The sequence below is a fragment of the Dermacentor albipictus genome, chromosome 1 (assembly GCF_038994185.2).
Source record: "Dermacentor albipictus isolate Rhodes 1998 colony chromosome 1, USDA_Dalb.pri_finalv2, whole genome shotgun sequence".
NCBI classification, from domain to species: domain Eukaryota; kingdom Metazoa; phylum Arthropoda; class Arachnida; order Ixodida; family Ixodidae; genus Dermacentor; species Dermacentor albipictus.
The window spans coordinates 147967092-147987261 of NC_091821.1; the positions used below are offsets into that span (position 1 = coordinate 147967092).

General features: G+C 44.4%; 2 long non-coding RNA genes across 2 annotated transcripts in view; one reads left to right on the plus strand and one right to left on the minus strand.

Annotated features, from left to right (window-relative positions):
* The window catches only part of LOC135911009 (uncharacterized), a 158404-nt gene that overhangs the window by 124653 nt on the left and 13581 nt on the right, over positions 1–20170 (plus strand). The gene's annotated exons all lie outside the window — the stretch shown is intronic.
* LOC135911008 (uncharacterized) lies at positions 16475–17175 on the minus strand. Its single transcript, XR_010567177.2, has 2 exons — positions 17045–17175; positions 16475–16934 (listed from the first exon to the last, which is right to left on the minus strand). It is a non-coding gene; the product is annotated as an uncharacterized lncRNA (long non-coding RNA).

Here is a 20170-nt window from a genome sequence, read left to right on the forward strand (position 1 = left end):
AGTGATATTGCCGGCTTTGTCCCTTAACCCATACACCTGATTGTTGCCTATTCCTAGTTTTTTCTTCACTGTTTTTAGGCTTCCTCCATTCCTGAGAGCATGTTCAATTCTGTCCATATTACACTTCCTTATGTCAGCTGTCTTACGCTTGTTGGCTGTCGAAACTTGTCGAAAGTTCTGCCAGTTCTATTCTAGCTGTAAGGTTAGAGGCTTTCATACATTCGCGTTTCTTGATCAGATCTTTCGTCTCCTACGTTAGCTTACCGGCATCCTGTCTAACGGAGTTACCAGCGACTTCTATTGCACACTCCTTAATGATACCCATAAGATTGTGGTTCATATCTCCAACACTAAGTTCCTCTTCCCGAGTTAAAGCCGTATACCTGTTCTGTAGCTTGATCCGGAATTCTTCTATTTTCCCTCTTACCGCTAACTCATTGATAGGCTTCTTATGCAGCAGAACTGATAGTTGGGCGAGTTGGTACGAATTGATAGTAAAATATTTTTCCGCGCACAACTGACAAGGACACAGTGAAGGGGGACACACGAGCGCTTACTCACAACTATTTTAGTTTCGGACAGATACAGAACATATATACCCCAGCTATCAGCGCTGAGCATGTGCAACAAGAGTGGTCAGTAAAACAGAAACAGTTTTAAAAACAGATTAACAAGGTTCAACCAGTATTTTAAAAAGCGAATTCATTTTTAGTGATTACAAACGTTGGTTGACTTATGCATCTCTCAGCGCACTTTTTGATATGAAATGCTTGTGTGATTTCACGTGTTAGCTTATTTTTATCTGAAAACAAAATGTCAGTGTTAAAAAATATCGGGTCACAATGACATAGATTGCAGTGGTTCGACAAGTGCGAATGATTTTCTTTACCAAGAGAACGTTCATGTTCTTTTAGACGGGTGTTTATGCACCGACCGGTTTGTCCTATGTACATGTTACCACATGTCAAAGGAAGCCGGTACCTAACACCTGTTCTGCATTTTGTGAATTTTCGATCTTCTTTTAGACCGCAGGTGCATTTCTTTACTCTATTGTCTAATTCATTGGAAATAGCTCGGCACAGTTTTTGCACCTTGTTAGGAGCGCTGAAAACCACTTCAACGCCATACCGGCTGGCAACATTCTTTAGCCCATGGGAAAAATAATGTACGTAAGGTACAACCCACAGATTCTAGGAACAGGCTTAGCACGAACAAAAAGCGCCTTGCAGTTGTCTTCATGGAAGCTTTCGACTTCTTGGTCATCATGACTGGATGAAGGGGCGTACACCTGCACGACCTTCAATTTGTACCCCTTATTAAGTTTCACAACAAGACCTGCCGCCCTCTCGTTAATGCTATAGAGTTCCTGTATGTTACCAGCTACATTCTTATTAATCAGGAATCCGACTCCTTGTTCTCGTCTCTCCGCTAAGCCCCGGTAGCACAGGACGTGCCCGCTTTTTAGCACTGTATATGCTTCAGTTGTCCTCCTAACTTAACTGAGCCCTATTATATCCCATTTACTGCTCTCTAATTCCTCAAATAGCACTGCTAGACTCGCCTCACTAGATAACGTTCTAGCGTTAAACGTTGCCAGGTTCAGATTCCAATGGCGGCCTGTCCGGAGCCAGGAATTTTTAGCACCCTCTGCTGCATCGCAAGTCTGAGCGCCGCTTTGGTCAGTTGCTTCGCAGGTGCTGGGGACTGAGGGCCGGGGTGTGATTGTTTTAGTCATATAGGAGGTTGTGGCCAAGTACTGCACCAGGGTGGCCAATCCTGCTCTGATGAGGGAGTGTGTTACCGGTTATGGTCACCGGGCCACACCCCAGGCCTATTTACGCAATTTTGTCACCACGCAGATTGTTCTTTTTTTAATTGAAAATGGCGTGGCACCGGGATGCGAACCCCGGTCCTCTTGCACGCGAGGCGGATGCTCTACCTCTACGCCACCGCTGCACTCTCTTCACTCTGCACTCTTTTCAGCAATCTCTCTCAAGTGCAACAAATTTCATTCAAATCGGTACAGGAGTCACCTCAGAAAAGCGTTTTTGCGTTTTACATGTACTTGAATAGGCCGCGTCGGAGTTGGGCCCGAGCTAAAGCTTTCTCTTAATATATTATCTTTGCTTCTACTGGCGCACCTTGCGGTAGGTTCGAGGTGCACCGCGCCATGCCCGGGTTTGCGCGTCCTTCCTTTGGCCAGCTCACTCCTCGCAAGGGTATAGCCTGCATCGAACTTTTTAATTGATTGGGGAGAGACAAGTATAGTTCCCCGACTTTGAGATCTCGGGACAAGGGCTCACACAAGGGAACACGAAAAGTTATGGTGTGACTTCTGCAATTATTTTTCTCAATACCGCTTTCCTGACTAATGCATTTTTCCCTTCGATCTTCACCTTGCCATAACTACAGAATAAAGTTTTTATTACTCTTACCAGAATAAAAGCGTCTACTCTCCGAAACTCCTTGAGCAGCACCAACACGAAGAAGCGGAAACCCCAGGAGGCCAGCCTGTCAGACAAACTTCAAAGCATCCTGGGACCCCGGGACACCGCCACAGCATTTCCAGAATCAGGTCACGCGTATTCCTGCAGCCCATTCTCTCGCGGTGCCCCCGCCATGCCTCGCGATAGAAAATACGTGCAATACGTAGCCTTGCACAATATAAGCTAGCCCTAATGTTATTCCAAATGAGCGATGATTCTCTCATGTCAAACATAATTTCTAGGGGTTACTCTTCTTCATTTAAATCAGGCAAGATTCGCTCCTCGTAAGAATTCTTTATTATTACTAGTACATAAAAATAATGGAAAATGGACTAGATATTTTCCGGCATTGTCTTATTGGAATAGCCTCCCCCATGAGACTTCAAGTTGTATTCGTCATTATGCCCTTTCAAGAAAGTTAGTTACCATTTACTAAATAACAGTTCATTTATACGTACTTATGCTGCATGTTCAATTTTAAACTGCATTATGTCCTCTTTCTTTCTTCTTTCTTTCCCTTACACATTGTTTACTTGAGGTGTCGTTCAGCTTGTAGATAGTTTTGTTAAGCTTTAACCTGCATGATTCCACGGCCGCTTCGGTTGCACAACATACTTTCTGTATTATATACATTCTTTGGCAGGAGGTCACTTTCAGTTACGTGCTGTGGGACATTCTTTCTGTATATTCATGCAAGCATGCATGTTTCTTATGGGTCAAATAAACTGGACCCGTATTCACAAGACGTTCTTATGCTGTACTTATGCGCGACGACAAATCCCAGCCAATCCTGATCTGGACATACTATTAGCGAAGCCAGCCAGCCGATGGCAAAAGCGCTTACGAACGAATACCTTTGTGAATTCGGCCCCTACAACTGAAACTTCAGGAACTAGGTGCTTTTAGCCTGACAGAGGCTTGGGCGGCTCGAAAAGGTCCCTTACCCTTACTTAACTGTCTAGATGGCACAGTGTTCTTAATACTAAAGTAATCCTTGATGAAATGTCCTGGAACTGGCCGCCAGCTCGACGTTGCTCTTCAGCGCTTCTATTCGACACCAAAAATTTTCTAAGTTCCGGAGCCTAATTCACATAGCGTGTCGTTAGTACACTCTTAAGCAAAATTACGCCCTTTGGGTTGTATCTTGCCACACAACAGTAACCTTCATCTGTCTTGTCTGCATTTCCTTTCTTTAACGCTGCGAGCCCGGTACTTCTATAGTCACGAACGTTATGCGCGTTATCAGCATGACAGAGCATTCTCGACAGTAAAGTAGCGAGCGCAGCGTCTTCAAGAAAGGAAACGCAAGAAAGACAGATGACGATTATTGTTGTGTTGCAAATATACACCCCAAAGGGTGTACAGTTGTTTAAGAGTGTAAGTGCTCTTTGCCATTCGCTGGCCGCCTTCGCTAATATTGTTGTAGAGAAGCGAACGAAGAAGGTGTCTCGAGAAGGAAATGACGAAGACTGTGGCTGCTGCTTGGGCGTCATTTCTATCTTCTGTATGTACACACCCTTTTACACCTGTGCGCCAGCCTTTTTCCTGCATCAATATTTTGTACAGCATCAATACTGGCTGAAATTTTTTCTTATGAAAAATTCTATAGAGTAAGTGTTATTTTGTGAGTACGAGGCCCTGGCTACTTTTGCTGCCTCAGGATGGGTTTATTGTACTCGTATGAACGCGAGAAAGGCCGATGACCTTGCGTAGGCGTCAAAGCAATTACGCCCCCAGACACGCTGTTACTAATACTTACCAGCATGCTTGATGAGCTTCCCGCAAAGGGCATGCAACTTGGACACCTTCACTTTGACGGCAGTTAAATTGACAAAATGCTGAATACGTTTCCTATCGTGCAAAAGGCTTTCTATATTTCCAGAAGTCCCTCTGGTGCTAAAACCAGCTAAGAATATCATTTTAATTCACCGTAAATAAAGAACCAGCGCACCATGCCGCTACGCTGCCCTTACCTCGCATGTTTCTGCGTGGTATAAAGTAGGCGCGCTTCTAACGAAGATATGAGCAGCTAAATAGCGACCTTAATTTTTATGACTTCAGAAAACGAATCTTACACCCATAAGAGAATGCGATCATAATCGAACACGCTCCGTATTCAAAAGTAATCCTGAAATTATGCAACAGCGTGCTTGCATGCATCCCCGTTCAAACTTGGCACTCGGTCAGCCTAATTACACAACTGGACGTGACGAGGGGTCTGTGTGAGGTAAAAATGCAGCACATGCCTGCCAACGTGCAATATCGTATCAGGAGGGCGCACACGGGCTGTTAAAGTTTATTTGAAGGCCGGACGAAGGAAAATTACTACAAGACCCGCCTGCCCTGCGGATCTCAATGAGGAATTTACCGCGGTCAGCCGCCTATGGAGTAACTGGCTAGCCAAACTCCTGCCAATGAGGAAATGCTGATTCGTAAGAGAAGTTTTGCTAATAAGAGCCCTAGCTCCCGCTGGGATCCGAGGCCTGTATTTAAAAAAAAACAGCTCTTGCGCCAGAATTTGTTCGTGCGAGAAGTATTGAGTCACTCTCGATGCTGGACGTTAGGGAACGCGGCCGGCCAATCGCAAAAAGCACTTACGAAGGAAAAGTTTTGTGAATTCGGCCCCTGGTTTGCAAAGTCAACCATGCTTCATTGAAGCATTGTAATCACGCGTTGAAATGCGCAGAGCCCGCTCGTTCATCTGCTCTACAGAAACCAGGACACCGGCATGTTATTACAGTAAGGCTGACGGCAATTATTCCATACATAACGTATGTAGCGGGTTTCTGCAGGACGAATTTATTTTAACGGTTCACCTGATTCAATAAGGCACGGTATACTGCTTGTAACGGAGGCCATTTCACTGACTTCGCTGCTCTCGTAAATGCTTCAATTGCTCACGAAATGTTCTTTACGTCAACTGTAGTTGCCACAAGCACATGCCTTTCAAAAATATCAAAAATTCATAGATACCTGAAGGAGAAAGCGTAGCTGATATGTTTTACCGAATAAATCTTCTTAGGAGTTAAAAATGGAATGTGATGAAAGTGGCCTCGGGAACTTTAAATCATACGTGCGATGAACACTCATGTAAACGTTACACATGCTAGGGCACCGCAAAAATTCATATTGCGGTAACTTTCCAGACACATCAGTTGTTATTGTTACACCGATTAGTTCAACTTTCTAAGCATTACACAGGAGGGATGGAGAGAGAGAGAGAGAGAGAGAGAGAAGAGGCAACACGGAAGGAAAGACAGGTAGGTTAGCCAGTGTAAGTCCCGGCTGGCTACCTTGGGCTAGAGAAAGGAATAAAGGGAATACAAACTGAAAGAAGGAACAAAAAAAAAATAAAGTGATAAAAAGTAACACAATAACGCGATGCTACGCGCCAGAACTTTCAAAGTCGGTTGCACAATTCACAAGCCTAAAGAACTTGAGCTGAGCCCTTAACAGGAAGCTTTAGCTCCGACCCAACTTCGTTGCGGCCTGTTCAAATACATGTAAAACGCAGCAATGCTATTCTGATATAAACCCTGGATTAATATTAATGAAATTTTTTTTTACATTTGAGAGAGAAAGCTAAATTCTAGTGACTGTTAAAAGCGGAATTTCGATTTAGTGCCTGCATTTTGTTAAAATAATTTTCAAAAATGGGGAAGTTCGAAAAATATAGAAGCACGAAGTTTACATATTAATAGCTTCGCATCAAGAACAGATATCGCGGTTCTGTAAACGGCATCCATTATAGAATTGAAAGCGGACAAATTCGATATGTCAATTTAGCTCTTATGTGAATTATTTGCGTTGTGTACAAGGGTTCAGCAAAAGCTGTGTTTTAAGATTAATAAATTTTTCGAGATTCATGTGTAACATATCAATTTTGTCCGCTTTTGATGTACTATTAGATTCAATTCACAGAAGTGTGACATTATTTTTCATTGCTGAGTGACACAGTCATAAACTCGATAGTTTGGTTTGCTGATAGTTTGTGAATTTTGCCAATATTTAATAAGAAATTGGCCACCTAAATAAAAAAGTTCGAAACAAACAGTGACTAGATTTTAAGATTTTCTTTTAAATGCAGCAAACCTCGCCAAGTTTGGTGCAGTGGTTGCCGAGCAAAACGAATTCTCCTTTTACATGTATTTAGCTAGGAGCTCCCGAGCTAAAGCTTCCTCTTAAGGCCTTGACTGCCGAAACCCGTCTGGACCAGTGTCCTACAACTTCTTCCTCTGTGAACGGGCGATCGCCCAGTTTATCGAGCGCTGTCAAGAGGACTTTTCTTGACGAATTGTAATGAGGAGGGATGTCACTTTTGCATGCTCACAGCGACTATAAAATGAGCGTCATATTTTTTTTAGGCTGACGCACAGGAACTTAAGCGGGCGTGCCAATGCAAATAAAAAAAGCGCATTTGTTAGCAACGTTGTGCTGTTTACCATCCGTCTGAATGTGTATAGGAAATTTTGCGAGCGTGGCAGCGTCAGTGAGACGTCATAACATCCTGCCGGCTTCATGTAACATTCTTAAAATGGCGATACCATCGCTTCACCTTCTTTTTTTTTTTTGCGGGCTGTTGCATAGTTTATGGGCAGCAAACCCCATGTGCGTAGCCTTTCGACGACTTAGCAGGCCAGAGACACGCTCTTCCGGTTCACCTCTCCTTTTTCTTCTCATTAACGTGCCGTGCCTCCTTCCTTGCCTCCCTTTCTTTTTCGTGCTTGCAAGCGTTAGTTGCCTAACGAGCACGAAGTAAAAGCTATGCGGAAAAAGAAATGAAGAAAATACCCTTGAGGGGGGGGGGAAGTTATTGTGTGTCTTGAACACCTTAAAGCTTGGTGGAGTGAGTAAAGCATTTTTACGAAGGATATATCAGAAAAAACAAGTTGGACTCAGAGCCTTCGAAAGAAAGAGGGAGATACACCCATTCCACGCTACTATGCGTATTGCGTTACTAATAACGTCAGACGCGCTACATCCCCGTTTAGCGCTTCAGTATTCTTCATAAACATTATTTTTGTCTAGCGGTCACTTTACACTTGCTGAGCAGCCTCAGGAAGTGTTTTCAAAAGAGTCAACTTTTTTTTCTACTTTTTTTTTCTGAGCGAGACTGATGCTTTTGCATCAGTTATGCAAGGCGGAAGAAAAGCAGCAACGAAATAACCAACTTATGCAGATCAGCTTTCCAATGATATCCTTTATCTTATGTTAAACCTTGCGCGTGTTGATAAGGATTGTAGTTTTACTGGGAGAGAGAGGTATGTCCTAATTTTTTAGGAGTATATGCGGGCTTCAGTTCTTCTCTTCAGCCAACTCCACTCTAGATTATCCGAGCTTGTGACATTTCTTGTATTATTATTATTATTATTATTATTATTATTATTATTATTATTATTATTATTATTATTATTATTATTATTATTATTATTATTATTATTATTATTATTATTTGAAGAGCAGTAGCCTTCCCTATTACAGTGTGACTGAACCTATTCATTTCATTTTCATTTAAATAAGAAAGTATGGAAAGAGGAGGACAACGGTACGCAAACTGTAAGAAACACACAGCGATTCAAAAACTACGTGACAAAGGAGAGATGCATTATTTCAGGGGGACACACACCATATAGAGACATTGTGAAAGCATTCAAGTGACGCGGTGAGGTCTGAGTGTTCTTTTAAGTTATAGGTGTACTATATTCATTGACAGTTACAATACGAACTGGTCGATAAGGGTAAGGAAGAGATTATTCTTGTTCACTTATGACATCCAATCGGCTCACTTCGTTATTAAACTGAATCCTCCCTCGACCCAAACTATTCAAGATGTCTCCATGTGAGCCTGTAGATGCTGGCGTTTGTCTTTGATTACACGTCATTCGTATATTTAACCTTTTGAGATGTTAGTGTAGTGGAACGGAAGCTCTGTTAGCATGAGCAAATGAAAGTAACAGCTTTCTTGCTTCTCGCAAACTGCCATGACATATGCACGCAGTCAAACTAGAAACCAGATTGCTGTAATGTACAGCCGTCATCCCTTCATCTATAGCATTTTCTTAAAACCCTTCTTTTTTATTGTAACGCAACAGCAACATCGCATGGTTCCCGAGTGATATCTGTTATAATAACAAGGACGCACGGATTTTTTTTTTTGACCAATTTAGGAGCAGTCTGGTGTGTAGCATTCTTGCTCTTCGTACGAGTATGTAGTTGCACTGTCATGGTGGTAAAATATCTTCACCTATAATTCCTGTAAGGAAATGAACACCGTGCAAAATGCTTAAAGGTATTAATTCGCTGCAGAAAGGGAAATGAATAAGTGGATCCGAGACACTCGATTTCTTGTGAGTCCCAACTATACGAAGTAACAGACAATGAAGCCAAGGAAAGCACAGGGAAGGTAATTGTTTTGCTTGGCTTAATTGTAGAAAAAAATATAAGGCAAATGGAAGTGGACGAAAAAGACAACTTGTAGCATGGTGGGGACCAAACCCCCGCCCTACGCATTGCGCTACTTTACCAATCAAGCTACCACGACGGCCACCTTCCCACCCACTTTGTTGTTCTATGATTTTTCAAAAGACTAGACGTGAACGTTTTCACCCGCGCCGTTCACGGCCAAGGTCGTGGATGTGGAACGTCATTTGAACCGCTGGCGCCACGTAGTGCGTAAGCTCAGAAAGCTGGATTACAGGGAAACCTTCCGCTAGATTGTTGCCACCCTTATTTTCTTAATTTGAAAACGCAAGAACTGGAATAGACGGCCAATATGTAATCCGAAAAGTCGGTTGTTTATCACGTAGCATTTGTAGTGAGCCACAACGACTTTTTCCGAGGGTAACCTACCGGGCTCAGCCTGGTTAAGGGGGGATGAGGGTCTTGAAAACTTTTTTTTTATTTCTTAACGTATCTTCCTGAAAATTCGCATGCAGATATATCTTTCAATGCTGATTCCAAATATATATTCAGATTTGATATATCCCATTTAGAAATGAAGATATCGCAAAATAACTTATCCCACATAGGTCTTTTGTTACGGGCCATTATGGTAATTTCTTAATTAAAAAAACTAGTTTTAAAGAATAGCTGTCATTTCCAAGGACCTACTGCACATCCTAAAGCTAAAGAAATTTTTTAAAAGTCATCATATAGGTCATGAATGAATATCAAAGTAGGAAGAAAAAAACAATGCAGGAGTAATTAGCTTACACCTGACCTAATTGCTAGTCTATTTGGTTTAATGAAAAATGGAAAGCTTTAGGATGCAGCTGAGGTTTCACTGAAAAAAATGATACCTAATTCAATAAAATTAGTTGATGCAAACATTATGAAAAGTTCCGTAAGGCAAAGGCATTTGATCGAAAAAGCAAAGCTGAGAAAATTGCATTCAAAGTTTTGCTTACTCTGCCACTTTTGTTTACCTATCACATGGAAAAATTTAATGCTTTAGCATGCAGCCCAGTCATTACTGAACACAATAACACCAAACTCACAGAAATCTGTTCATGTAAAGATTGTGAAAACTTCTGTATTGCGTTGGCCTTTGACAAAAAAAAAGCTCAAAAAGTCACCTGCTATTTTCTATGAATCTGCCACACATTCACAAAAGTCCTGGGCAGTAGTCCTGGGTTCTGTCAGGCTTGTGTTTCTTGGCCATCCTCTTCTTCACCTTTTCAGCGTTGGTGTGACTTTTATCAGACCTGCACAGCCTCTGCTTATCTTTCTCAAGGCTCCTACGAATGAGGCAGCTCCCAGGACTGTAACCAAGCTGTGCTGCAACAGCTCTGCTGGTTGCTGCCATTCCTTGGTTGAAGCGAGAAACTGCTTCTGCAACAGCTCTTTCAACAGCCAGCAAAGAGTCATGCGTGTTCTTGGAGCTTTGGCTCCAAATGACAGAGTGTAGGCACTCAATGGCGTTCTGTGTCATGCCATCTTTGCAGCGCTCCAAGAGGGCCTCGTCGCCCAGCCTTGCAAAGATTGGCTCAAGAGCAGTGCGAACGTGGCCTGGCAGAGGGTTTTTGTGTGGTGACGGCTCCACTTGGTTCGCCAAAGCACGATTGAAGGCACACCACGAATCAACCCCTTGAGGACAGCAACTGTGGTCTGGGGCTTCATCTGTCGAGGTCATGTGCAACAGCGTGGCATGCACTGCCTTTTTCATGCCTGCAACGTCGTGGCTGTGGCTCCGCAAGGCATACCCATAGTAGTTTGTAATTTTCTTTATCTTATCTTGGGTGAGGTTGCCCTTTCCGCCAAGAGATTCTCCTTGTGCCTTCTTCTTCTCCACCAAGTTGCGAAGAGCCGTCCCCATCCGCTTGTGGACATGGTTCAAGCAGTCTTTCTTTTCAATGGATATATATCCATACACTTCTCCTGAGGTCAATGCATGAAAGGTGCGGCTATCACCATCAGAAAGTATAGTTGTGTACCGCAACCCATTTTTTTCCAGAGACCTGTTGAACAAAATGATAGCTGCTTCAGTCTCCATCCGGCCGGCATTGCAGTCGATGTTTTTCATGCACTTGTGGTTCATAGCCCAGTCACCGTACCCATCATCACTGGGATCAGGTGCCCCTTGGCACCCACGACAGTACCTCGAGAGCACAACATGGTCCAGTACTAGGCCAGTGTATAGCTCTATGATGCAGCCTACTGCAATATTTGAATTGTGACCACGTGTTTTCCATGTGCCATCAAATATGACATCTACATTTCCTGGTGGATTCAGGAAGTTCTTGTACATGTCCTTCACCACTTTGACGCTTGCTGCTTCTGTAGCAGTAGCTACTGCCTGGCAAGCTTTCACCATGGTGTCCATATGCCCCCTGAAAGTCTTGTGGTGAAGTCCTCGGTGAGAGAGGTTCATGGTGGCACAAAAATCTGCTAGGGCAGTCGCTCCCTTGCCTATACTTTGAATTCCCTTCATTGCCCGCAAATTGACTTCAAAGGGCGTGATGTTGGATTTCCCGGGCACTCGTGGCGACGAGAAGTGCCGCTCGGCGAAATCGCAATTTGAGCATGTGAGCTCCAACTTCACTGCTAGGCCGTATTCTCTCTCACTGCACTTTGCGAGTTGGAGAGTGGTCATCCCACACTTGCTGCAGCTTGTGGACACAAACATCTTCTTTAGCACTGAGAGATCAACGATGATGTACTCTGTGCCGCGATCGTCATCTTCACTTGCTGTGCCGACGTTCATTAGCTCGAACTTGCGGGAAGTCGCGGACTGCTTCGCCAATGAAGTTTTAACGTTGTCTGCGTAATTTTCGCGCCCCGCGCACTCCGCCTCCGTGAAAAACACCGTGTCGAAGCGTTGAGCACGCGAGCTCGGTTCAGCCGCGTCCGTCGGCACCGAAGCGGCGTGCGGAAACGCCGAAGTCAACGTTAGGCTTAGGTCAGCCGGCTCGGCCGCTTCCGACGACACGGAATCCGAAGCGACTTGCAGCGTCTCAAAAGTTGGCATTTTCGACGGGCTTAGTCCAGGCGCATCCACCGGCACTGCACAGACTTGCGGTAACGAAGTTGACACTGATCGGCACTGTCCAGCCGCGTCCACAGGCGAAGCTAGCGTCGACGGGGTTTGTTCAGCCGCGTCCACCGGCGAAGCTGTTGTTGGCGAGCTCAGTCCTGCCGCATCCACCAAGGGCACAGCAGCTTGCGGCATCACCGAAGCTGTAGTTCTCGACGATGTAGCGCTGTTCTTATTCCATGCGCGTCTCTTTTTGCCGACTGCTTTTCGCGTGCTTGCTTTCAAGCGCGCGTCTCGCGCCATCGTGACACGCGGAACAAAGCCACCAGGCACGCAAAAGCAAGAAATTCGTGGTTAAAAGAAGCGACCCAATAGCCAAAATATCTAGAAGAACGATAAAGAAAAAGGCAGAACGAAAAATACTAGGAAACAAAGAGGAGCTCGAAAAATGACGTGCGTCCAGGCGAAAGCAGACGACGTGAAGGAGTCGGACAACGCGGCCGCGGAAGGCGAAGCATACGTCACGGCCAATCAGAGGGCTGCGCCTCGAGGAGGCGCCCGGTTCACCCAATCAGCGGCTGTCTCGCGACGATTTCCCGCTTGAGAACGGGTGCCAATCCCTCCGCTGCACGAGGGTCTACAGCGTGCCGAGGGGCGCCAGAATGGAGAGCGGGAAACCAGCTTTCAAACGAGACCAAGATGGCGCCGATCGGTACGCGTCGCGCGGAGCTACGGCAGCTTGAAAATGAGGCAAATCTTCGCGCTTGGCGTTCAATTTCGGCTCACCGACGTTTATAAATTACCGTTTATTTTATACTTCGAGTAGGAATTGCGCCATAATATTTTGTAGAGGCATAGTTGGGACATTAAGGACTTCAAAAACGCAAATTTTGAAAATTGCCATTTTTGACCATTTTTCGCGATTTCAAGACCCGCGTCCCCCCTTAACCTGCCAGCCTTTCTTTTACTTGTGATCTCTCTCTCTCTTTCTTTCTCTGTGTCTTCTTCCATCAATTTACGAAACAAACAAATGTTGTAATGCAGCTGTAACAGATAGTGCTAGCACATATAAGAACGCTACATAGGACATACGCGAAACAAGAGACCCCGCTTTTCAAGACACATTTCAAGCATCAACATAGCCAGCACAGTATACGGGGCATCCCGGCTAACTTTAGCCAGAGTTTTAAAAATGCGAAAGCCAAGGTAATGCTGTTTGCCGTCACTTGGAGATACTCATATTATTTTTTTCATTTTAATTACACCATTAGTCCTAATTAATTATTCAACTTCTCAAATGTTGTAATTAGATAAATAGTGTCAATGAGAAAATTGTAGAAAGTACTGTAAAACACTTTCCTTAAGGGATAAGAAATGCTCACTAGTATATGATATTCCCTTGCAAAGTTGAGATATATGGCACAGGGATATATTGACGAATGATTGACGAGTGAGAATTGTGCATGCACAGCTCATATTCTCTGGTACTAGTGTTCAGTGATGACTACTTGCTTTTACTATTCGTGCATGCAGGGATAACAATTCGCAATTACCAATACGGAGCCCCCAGATCTAACTTTATCCACAAAGACGTTTTAAATACGTCGAAGGGCACTAAACAGAACAGCTCCAAAAGGAGCAGTTCATAATCGGCTACGGTTTTCTTCTTAAGTGATTTATCATGTCAGGAGCCTGGCCACCTTTTCGACTACTTTTGAAGAACCTGCAATGAACTGGCTACTTTTTTGGCTGCTTTTCGCGATTTTCTAGCTACTTTTCATTCTTTCGACCTGGCAACCTTGATTATGTCCGTCGAATAACAAAAGTTTTAGTGTTTCGATGTAGATATACTCGGCGACTGACTGCTCGGACTGCTTTCTATTTCTTTTACTCTCCTTCTTTAAATGTCTCCTTCTCTCCTTCTTTTGCGCATTTAACTGTAAAATACCTTAAATATATCTTTATCACGCCACTGAATTTTTCGCCCATCTGTATGCGCTACGCTTTATGGCGCGATAATAATTATCGTCATCAGCATTATCATTATTACGTGGCGAAGCGACAGCAGGTTTAAAGGAGGGTTCAACCTCCTCTAACGTTGGCTCTGATAATTCTATACGAACTCCAACAAGAACCGCTCTTCTACAAGCCCTCACACGTTTTGAACAAGTATAGTTCAATGCCTTTATAGCCGGGTTTTTATAGGCCGGTGGCGTTTTATAATCTTCCGATATCTTTCTTCACCTGGGAAAAAACCCGGTTTTTCAGTTTCATTGCCGCACATGGGTGAGCTCCTCGCTTGCCCCTTTCGCAGACCCGGCAATGCAACCTGCCGCGGATGTCGACGATAATTTCCACTGCGCTCGTGCACGCATGCAACCCCGTATTTGTGAATGGCGTTGACCGCGTCTGACGTCAAAGCGCTCGCAGAAAACGGCACTAGCTATAAGCTACGGTGAACTCACGTATAGCAGCCGTCACTGCATAATCAGAGACGCTGAGATGTTTTTGTCCTTTACGATATTTTTGTCGTATTTTTCTTAGTTTAGTCACTTGTGTCCAATCGCAATACTGGCAGGAGGTACCGGTTCCTTGCTGTGTGTTTTTCTTTTCTTTTTTTCTGTACCGACTGCTCGTACGCCTTTTAGAAAAGTATTTTATTGCCGGGACGCTCTTATATCACCTCATCTCATCACCTCATGTCATCACCTCATCTGATCGCCATTTAAACCTTAATTATTTTAATGTTTTTGGAGAAATCGATGATCAGAATAGTTTCAAACGTTTCCACACATCCAAATAAATAAATGAGTGTTATTGATGGTAGCAAGTCGGGGGCCGGATTCGAAATGATTGACGTTTGTAAAAGCTCATTCGCCGGCGTCTTCGGTAACATTTAGGTTTCGCTATCATGACTGTATAGCATTCGTACAAATCGCTACAGCCTACAACCTTCTCTCCGGATACGGGTCGTATTCAAAAAGTATTTTGGTCCAGGTACACACACACACACACAAACACACACACACACACACACACACACACACACACACACACACACACACACACACACACACACACACGCACACACACACACACACACACACACACGCACACGCACGAAAATCGGCTCGATTTTGAAGTTTTTATTGCGCATTTCATCTTGCACATTATCAGCAGATTTATCTTCATGCAAACCAACCAAAATATTCAGAACGCGAACGCACGCATATAAAAAGGCAACGAAGCGGCTGGCCGCTGCGTCTGCGAACCAAGCGCCATTTGCAGACTGTGGGACAGGGTTTTTGTAAGCAAGCGCAGCTTACGCCGCGGGCCATCATTTGCTTATGGCAATCGCGACATTAAAAATAGATTCACGTGGGTCGCGAAGAAAGCGGTCCAGAACCAATTGTCATCGACATCCACAAGGAGGGTGGTGACGTTGTGATTAAAGCTTGGCTAAGGCGAGAACAAACTCAGTCAAAAAAAGACATGTTTTAATTAATAGAAAGCAATGTTAATTTCAAGCAAACAAGATGTGTTTCATAATCAGTTTTCTTAGGTGAGGTGCTCAATTTATAAGTTATAAAATGTATCTATTCCTCAGTGACTCCTGGAAGAAAGGCATTCACATTGTATGAGTAGCAATGCTGTGCATTCTTGTGGTGTTCGCAAAGGCACGATCGCAAACTTCGTCTACTACAATATGGCTCCTTCCATGCTTTCGTGTTTTGGTCCGCCATGTGTTCTGTGAATTCTGGTTGTGCCAGTTTATCATTTGAGAAGTGCAATATTTGAGGTAGTGTTTGCGAGGTTGCTTCCATTGCTCTTCACGTGTTCAGTTAAGGCTAATGAGGTATGACGCCTGAACAAGTGTCCACTTTCACTTCCTTCGTACGGCAGCGCTGACCGACGGGCTGAGTGGCCCTTGCGACGATGCGGCCAAACCCAAACACCGAATGCTTTCGTCCATATGCAAAGAAGCGGTGCTTTGTAGAAGCACGTGATAGGATGCGACAACGTAGGGTCGGTGTTTCGCTGCATTGATTTTCCTGTTGAACAGGTGATCTCCGCTCAACCGTTCATCACAATGAGTATGCAGTTACCATGCACTGCCTAGTGGAAAGCCAAATCGCGTCGAGTTCCCGGACATATTACTTATACTGCGTTAATCGCAGGCCTATATCGCGCCATTGACAACAAAAAGTGACGTCACATTTTTCTACTTTTTTTTGCGTTGCTCTTGACGCCCAACGCCCCATTGTTAACGAGCAATAATTCTGCAAACAACACACAACCTTTCTTGCAACTTCGCATTTGTGGGCTCTGACGCTTCACAAGCACAAGATTTCTTGTTGGATCCCATATACTTTCAGCTGTTCTGATTGCGTTTCGTGCAATGTATAATACCCATTTGATGTCGCATGAAACGATGTGAAGTATTATATGTACCGCACATATACACACGAAAAGAATAAAACTACGAAGGCTTATACGCAAAAGGAATACAAGTTAGTAGAAGGTGAAGGAATATATTTATTATCTTAATCATCAAAAAACTTGAAATTTTAAAATTGCTTTATATGAAACGATCTATTAAAGCACATAATACACACAAAACTCGTAATTTGGCCGCACGCGAAGCGTAGCGACCCACATCTGGGTGTGTGGCGCCCACGTGTCTGCATTCACTCCCTGCTCATGTGGCCTTCCTCGCCTCACTTAAGGCATCCTCGTCGTCCGCCACAGTGAGCAGTGGAACAGTCCCGGCTCATATGGCCTTCTTGGTTGCACTCGGTATGTTCGGCCGATGGTGCTTCTCGCTGATCTGCCACGCTCCCAATGGCCGACGTCCCCGTAGATGGTAGGGAGCTCCCCCTTCTGTGGAGTTGCCTCACGCCAGCAGACCGCTCCAGCCTCCAAGGCGCCTCCGTTGCGAAGGTTCTTGCACCAGGTAAATCCCATGGCGCCCCAACCTGCGCGTTTATAATCGCCAATGTCAGAGCAGCCATCCGCACAGCAGCCGAGCAAGAGACACGAGAAATTGTGACGGTAAAGGAGGCCCATCTGTTGCCCGACTACTTACCACAAGGCCGCCGGTCGGTTGCTGCTTCCATTCCAGCTTGGCTCCGCGCCCATGGCTTAGCTCCGAGAAACCGGCCGTGAAACTGCTCCGAATGTCAGCCATAACCAAGCGTTCTTCACATCAAAGACTTCTTCTTCTTCTTTCCCTACTTGCGAGCACCACGTGCTTCTATAACTGCTCTAGTTTCTCCTGCAAGTATTACGAAATAACGCCTAGAGTTGTGGAATATTATGGGCTCTCGGTGGCCATTTTCGGTGTTGAAGATTCTGAAGCTGATAGTCAACGCTATTCTGATCGTATGTGGTCTCTAAAAGCACTATATCTGCCTAGATTTTTGGTACTTACCTTGTCCGCTTACTTTCAGAATGCAAGAGAAGTAGTGATTGAGTGCTGAAGGCCGAAAGTTCTTGTTACCGCGTATAATTTAGGAGATAATTCTTGAATAACCAACCCTTCTTTAGCCGAAAGTTACATTGCGCCTCAAATTATTTACTTTCCTGAGCAACGACGACGAAAAAGAAACTTGAGAAGAGCGGGAGCTGCAAATGTGTGAAAGATAGAAAGAAAAGGCTGCGCGTGCAAATGCGCGCAAGCAAAGCACACAATACGCAAATATCTCAGCACGAGGCACGTGCTGCCCTCACGCGCATGGCGAACGCCAACCAACGGCGGTGCACTTGCTCAAATTAGACGAAAACATAAATGCACGGGGTGCAGTCGGCGTGGCGCACTGTCCACCTAACTTGTGACTTGATCACGAAACAAAGATGCCTGTGTTCAATACCGCGTTGTGGTGCTGTTATCAACCCCGACGGCGAATGCGCGAGTTCTCGTAACGAAAGCGCCAGGTTTCAGTGAATCCTTCATTCACTTCACTGAATTACTGCGAGTAACAGTTTAAGCCCCGACTTCTGGATGCATCCATCGAATATGATGTGCTATCTACGAAGAGAGGAAGCCTGGGTAATTGTAAAAAGCGTTGAGGGAACTCCAACTCCACATGAATTCCTAGAAATCACTTCAGAAGGCTAATAGGCGCTGTAAATGGTTAGATTGGGCATTTTTAGAAACGCGACACCACATGCAGAAATATACGGGGTGATCACTTTCATATCTTACGGAATTTTAAAAAAATTGCCTGTTGCAGAAACAAACGTAATTCAAATGTAATTCAAACATAATTGTACTCCTTCAGCCGGATTATTCAGAGAGGTTGACATTACGTGCAAAATAAATCGAAGCACGTATACAACTAATTAAGAAAAAGTAATCAATTAACTTCTTAATTAATTTCTTTATTGGACATAGTCCAACCTACGAATTGCAACCGGTGAGTTTGCAAGGCGCATCAACTTTAAATTATATTCCAGAGTGACACCAGTGTGGAGATAGGCGCCCTAAACTTCGCCTTAAAAGTGCACTGTTGGTCCACTTCTTTTTTAACAAAATTCTCTTTTATGCGCAAAAGCTCGGAAGTAACTGAACGCTCATGTATGTTGTCTCACACTTCGGGACATGATATCTCGAAACTGGTGTCCTGGAAACTTATTTCCAATCGATGCGTCTTGCAATCCCACCGGCTACAATTCGCAAATTGCAATATGTGGGCTAAAGTAAACATAAGAAAATAATTTGCGATTTTTTGTTAGTAATTTGAATGTGTTCTGATTTCCCGTACTAGTTACGTCCACCTTTTCGAGAAATCCAACTCAAGGAGAAGAATTGTGCTACTTGCCACAGGCGATGTTTAAAAATTCCGTGGAACTAGATATACGTAGACATGCGCTACTTACGGTAAACACCGAATTGTAGGTGTTGCGGTATTCGCCAAAAAAGTTCTTACGCTAGAACAATTCGTAAGAGTACCAATGGCGACGGTGATCATAGCATGAGCGTAGACAGCCGGCCATTCACAAACAGCGCTTACGAATGAAAAGCTCTGTGCATTCGGCACTTTGTTCTTGAAATGCGTTCGCATGAGCAGACGCCGCTCAATCGCAACAGCAAACATATTATTAGCCATGGCGCCGCTAAAACGGCTCCACGCTGCTGCCGCAGCGACACAGCTTCGTCTTATACGACGCAGCTACTGCTGAAGGCGTGGGTGATGCGAGCGCATTGTTGGCTTCAAGCATGCAGCAGCTAAATGCAGCAGGATGACTGCTTAAGACATCTGCAGGATGAAATAAGAGACAAACGGACAAAACGTCGGCACAAAGGCGAGATTGCCGATGTCCGTTTGCGGCTTCGTAAACATGTTCCTGCGGTATGCTGCGCCAGCTCTTTACTTCAAGGTGTGAAATCCAGGACGTAGAATCCAGCCACGCGCTACAATACTACTTTTCCAGTTTAGGGACTCTCATTCATTCATTCACTCATACATTCATTACGGTTTAGCAGCAACACTCCGGCTATATATGAGGAAAGCCGTCGTGAGGGTCCCGGCATTATTTTTGACTACATTAGGATCTTTAACTTACGCTCAAACTTAAGTACACCAGCGTTTTTGCGTTCTTTCTCCATCGAAATGCGGCCTCTGCACCGGGAATGGAATACACGACATCCTTTTGAGCATGTGAACACCAGAGCCCCGAAGCTACCGCGGCAAGTTACATACAGCCACGTGGGTACACGGGCACATGCCTTTCAAAGTATCCGTTCCGGGATGCCGACACATGTGAAACATGCAAAAGCCAGTAGAAAAGCCTGCTGCTGTAATTAACGTAATTCGTTCGTTCCAACCCTACTCTTCGACCAAGCCCAAAGAAGCAATGGGAAATACATAGCACTTCGTTATTTGCATTTAATCTAAGCTGTTAAGGGCATGGGTACGTATAACAGAAGGTGGCGCGGGAAGTACACATGTACATGGGAGGTTATGAAGAAAAAGTGCGAAATTCATACTGTTTATTCATCGACGAGAGCCGCTAAGTAAGTAGGAAATACATGAAACAAGCAGCACATATGCGCGAAAACATGGGCTATCACACAAAGGTGTCTACAAGTACGCGGGAATAAAAGCTTACTCTCTGCTGTACAGCTTGGTGGGCGGATCGCTGACACAATTACGTACATTCTTTGATATTAAAAAAAGAAAGCTTCTAATATTAGTCGTGCCTTCATGCT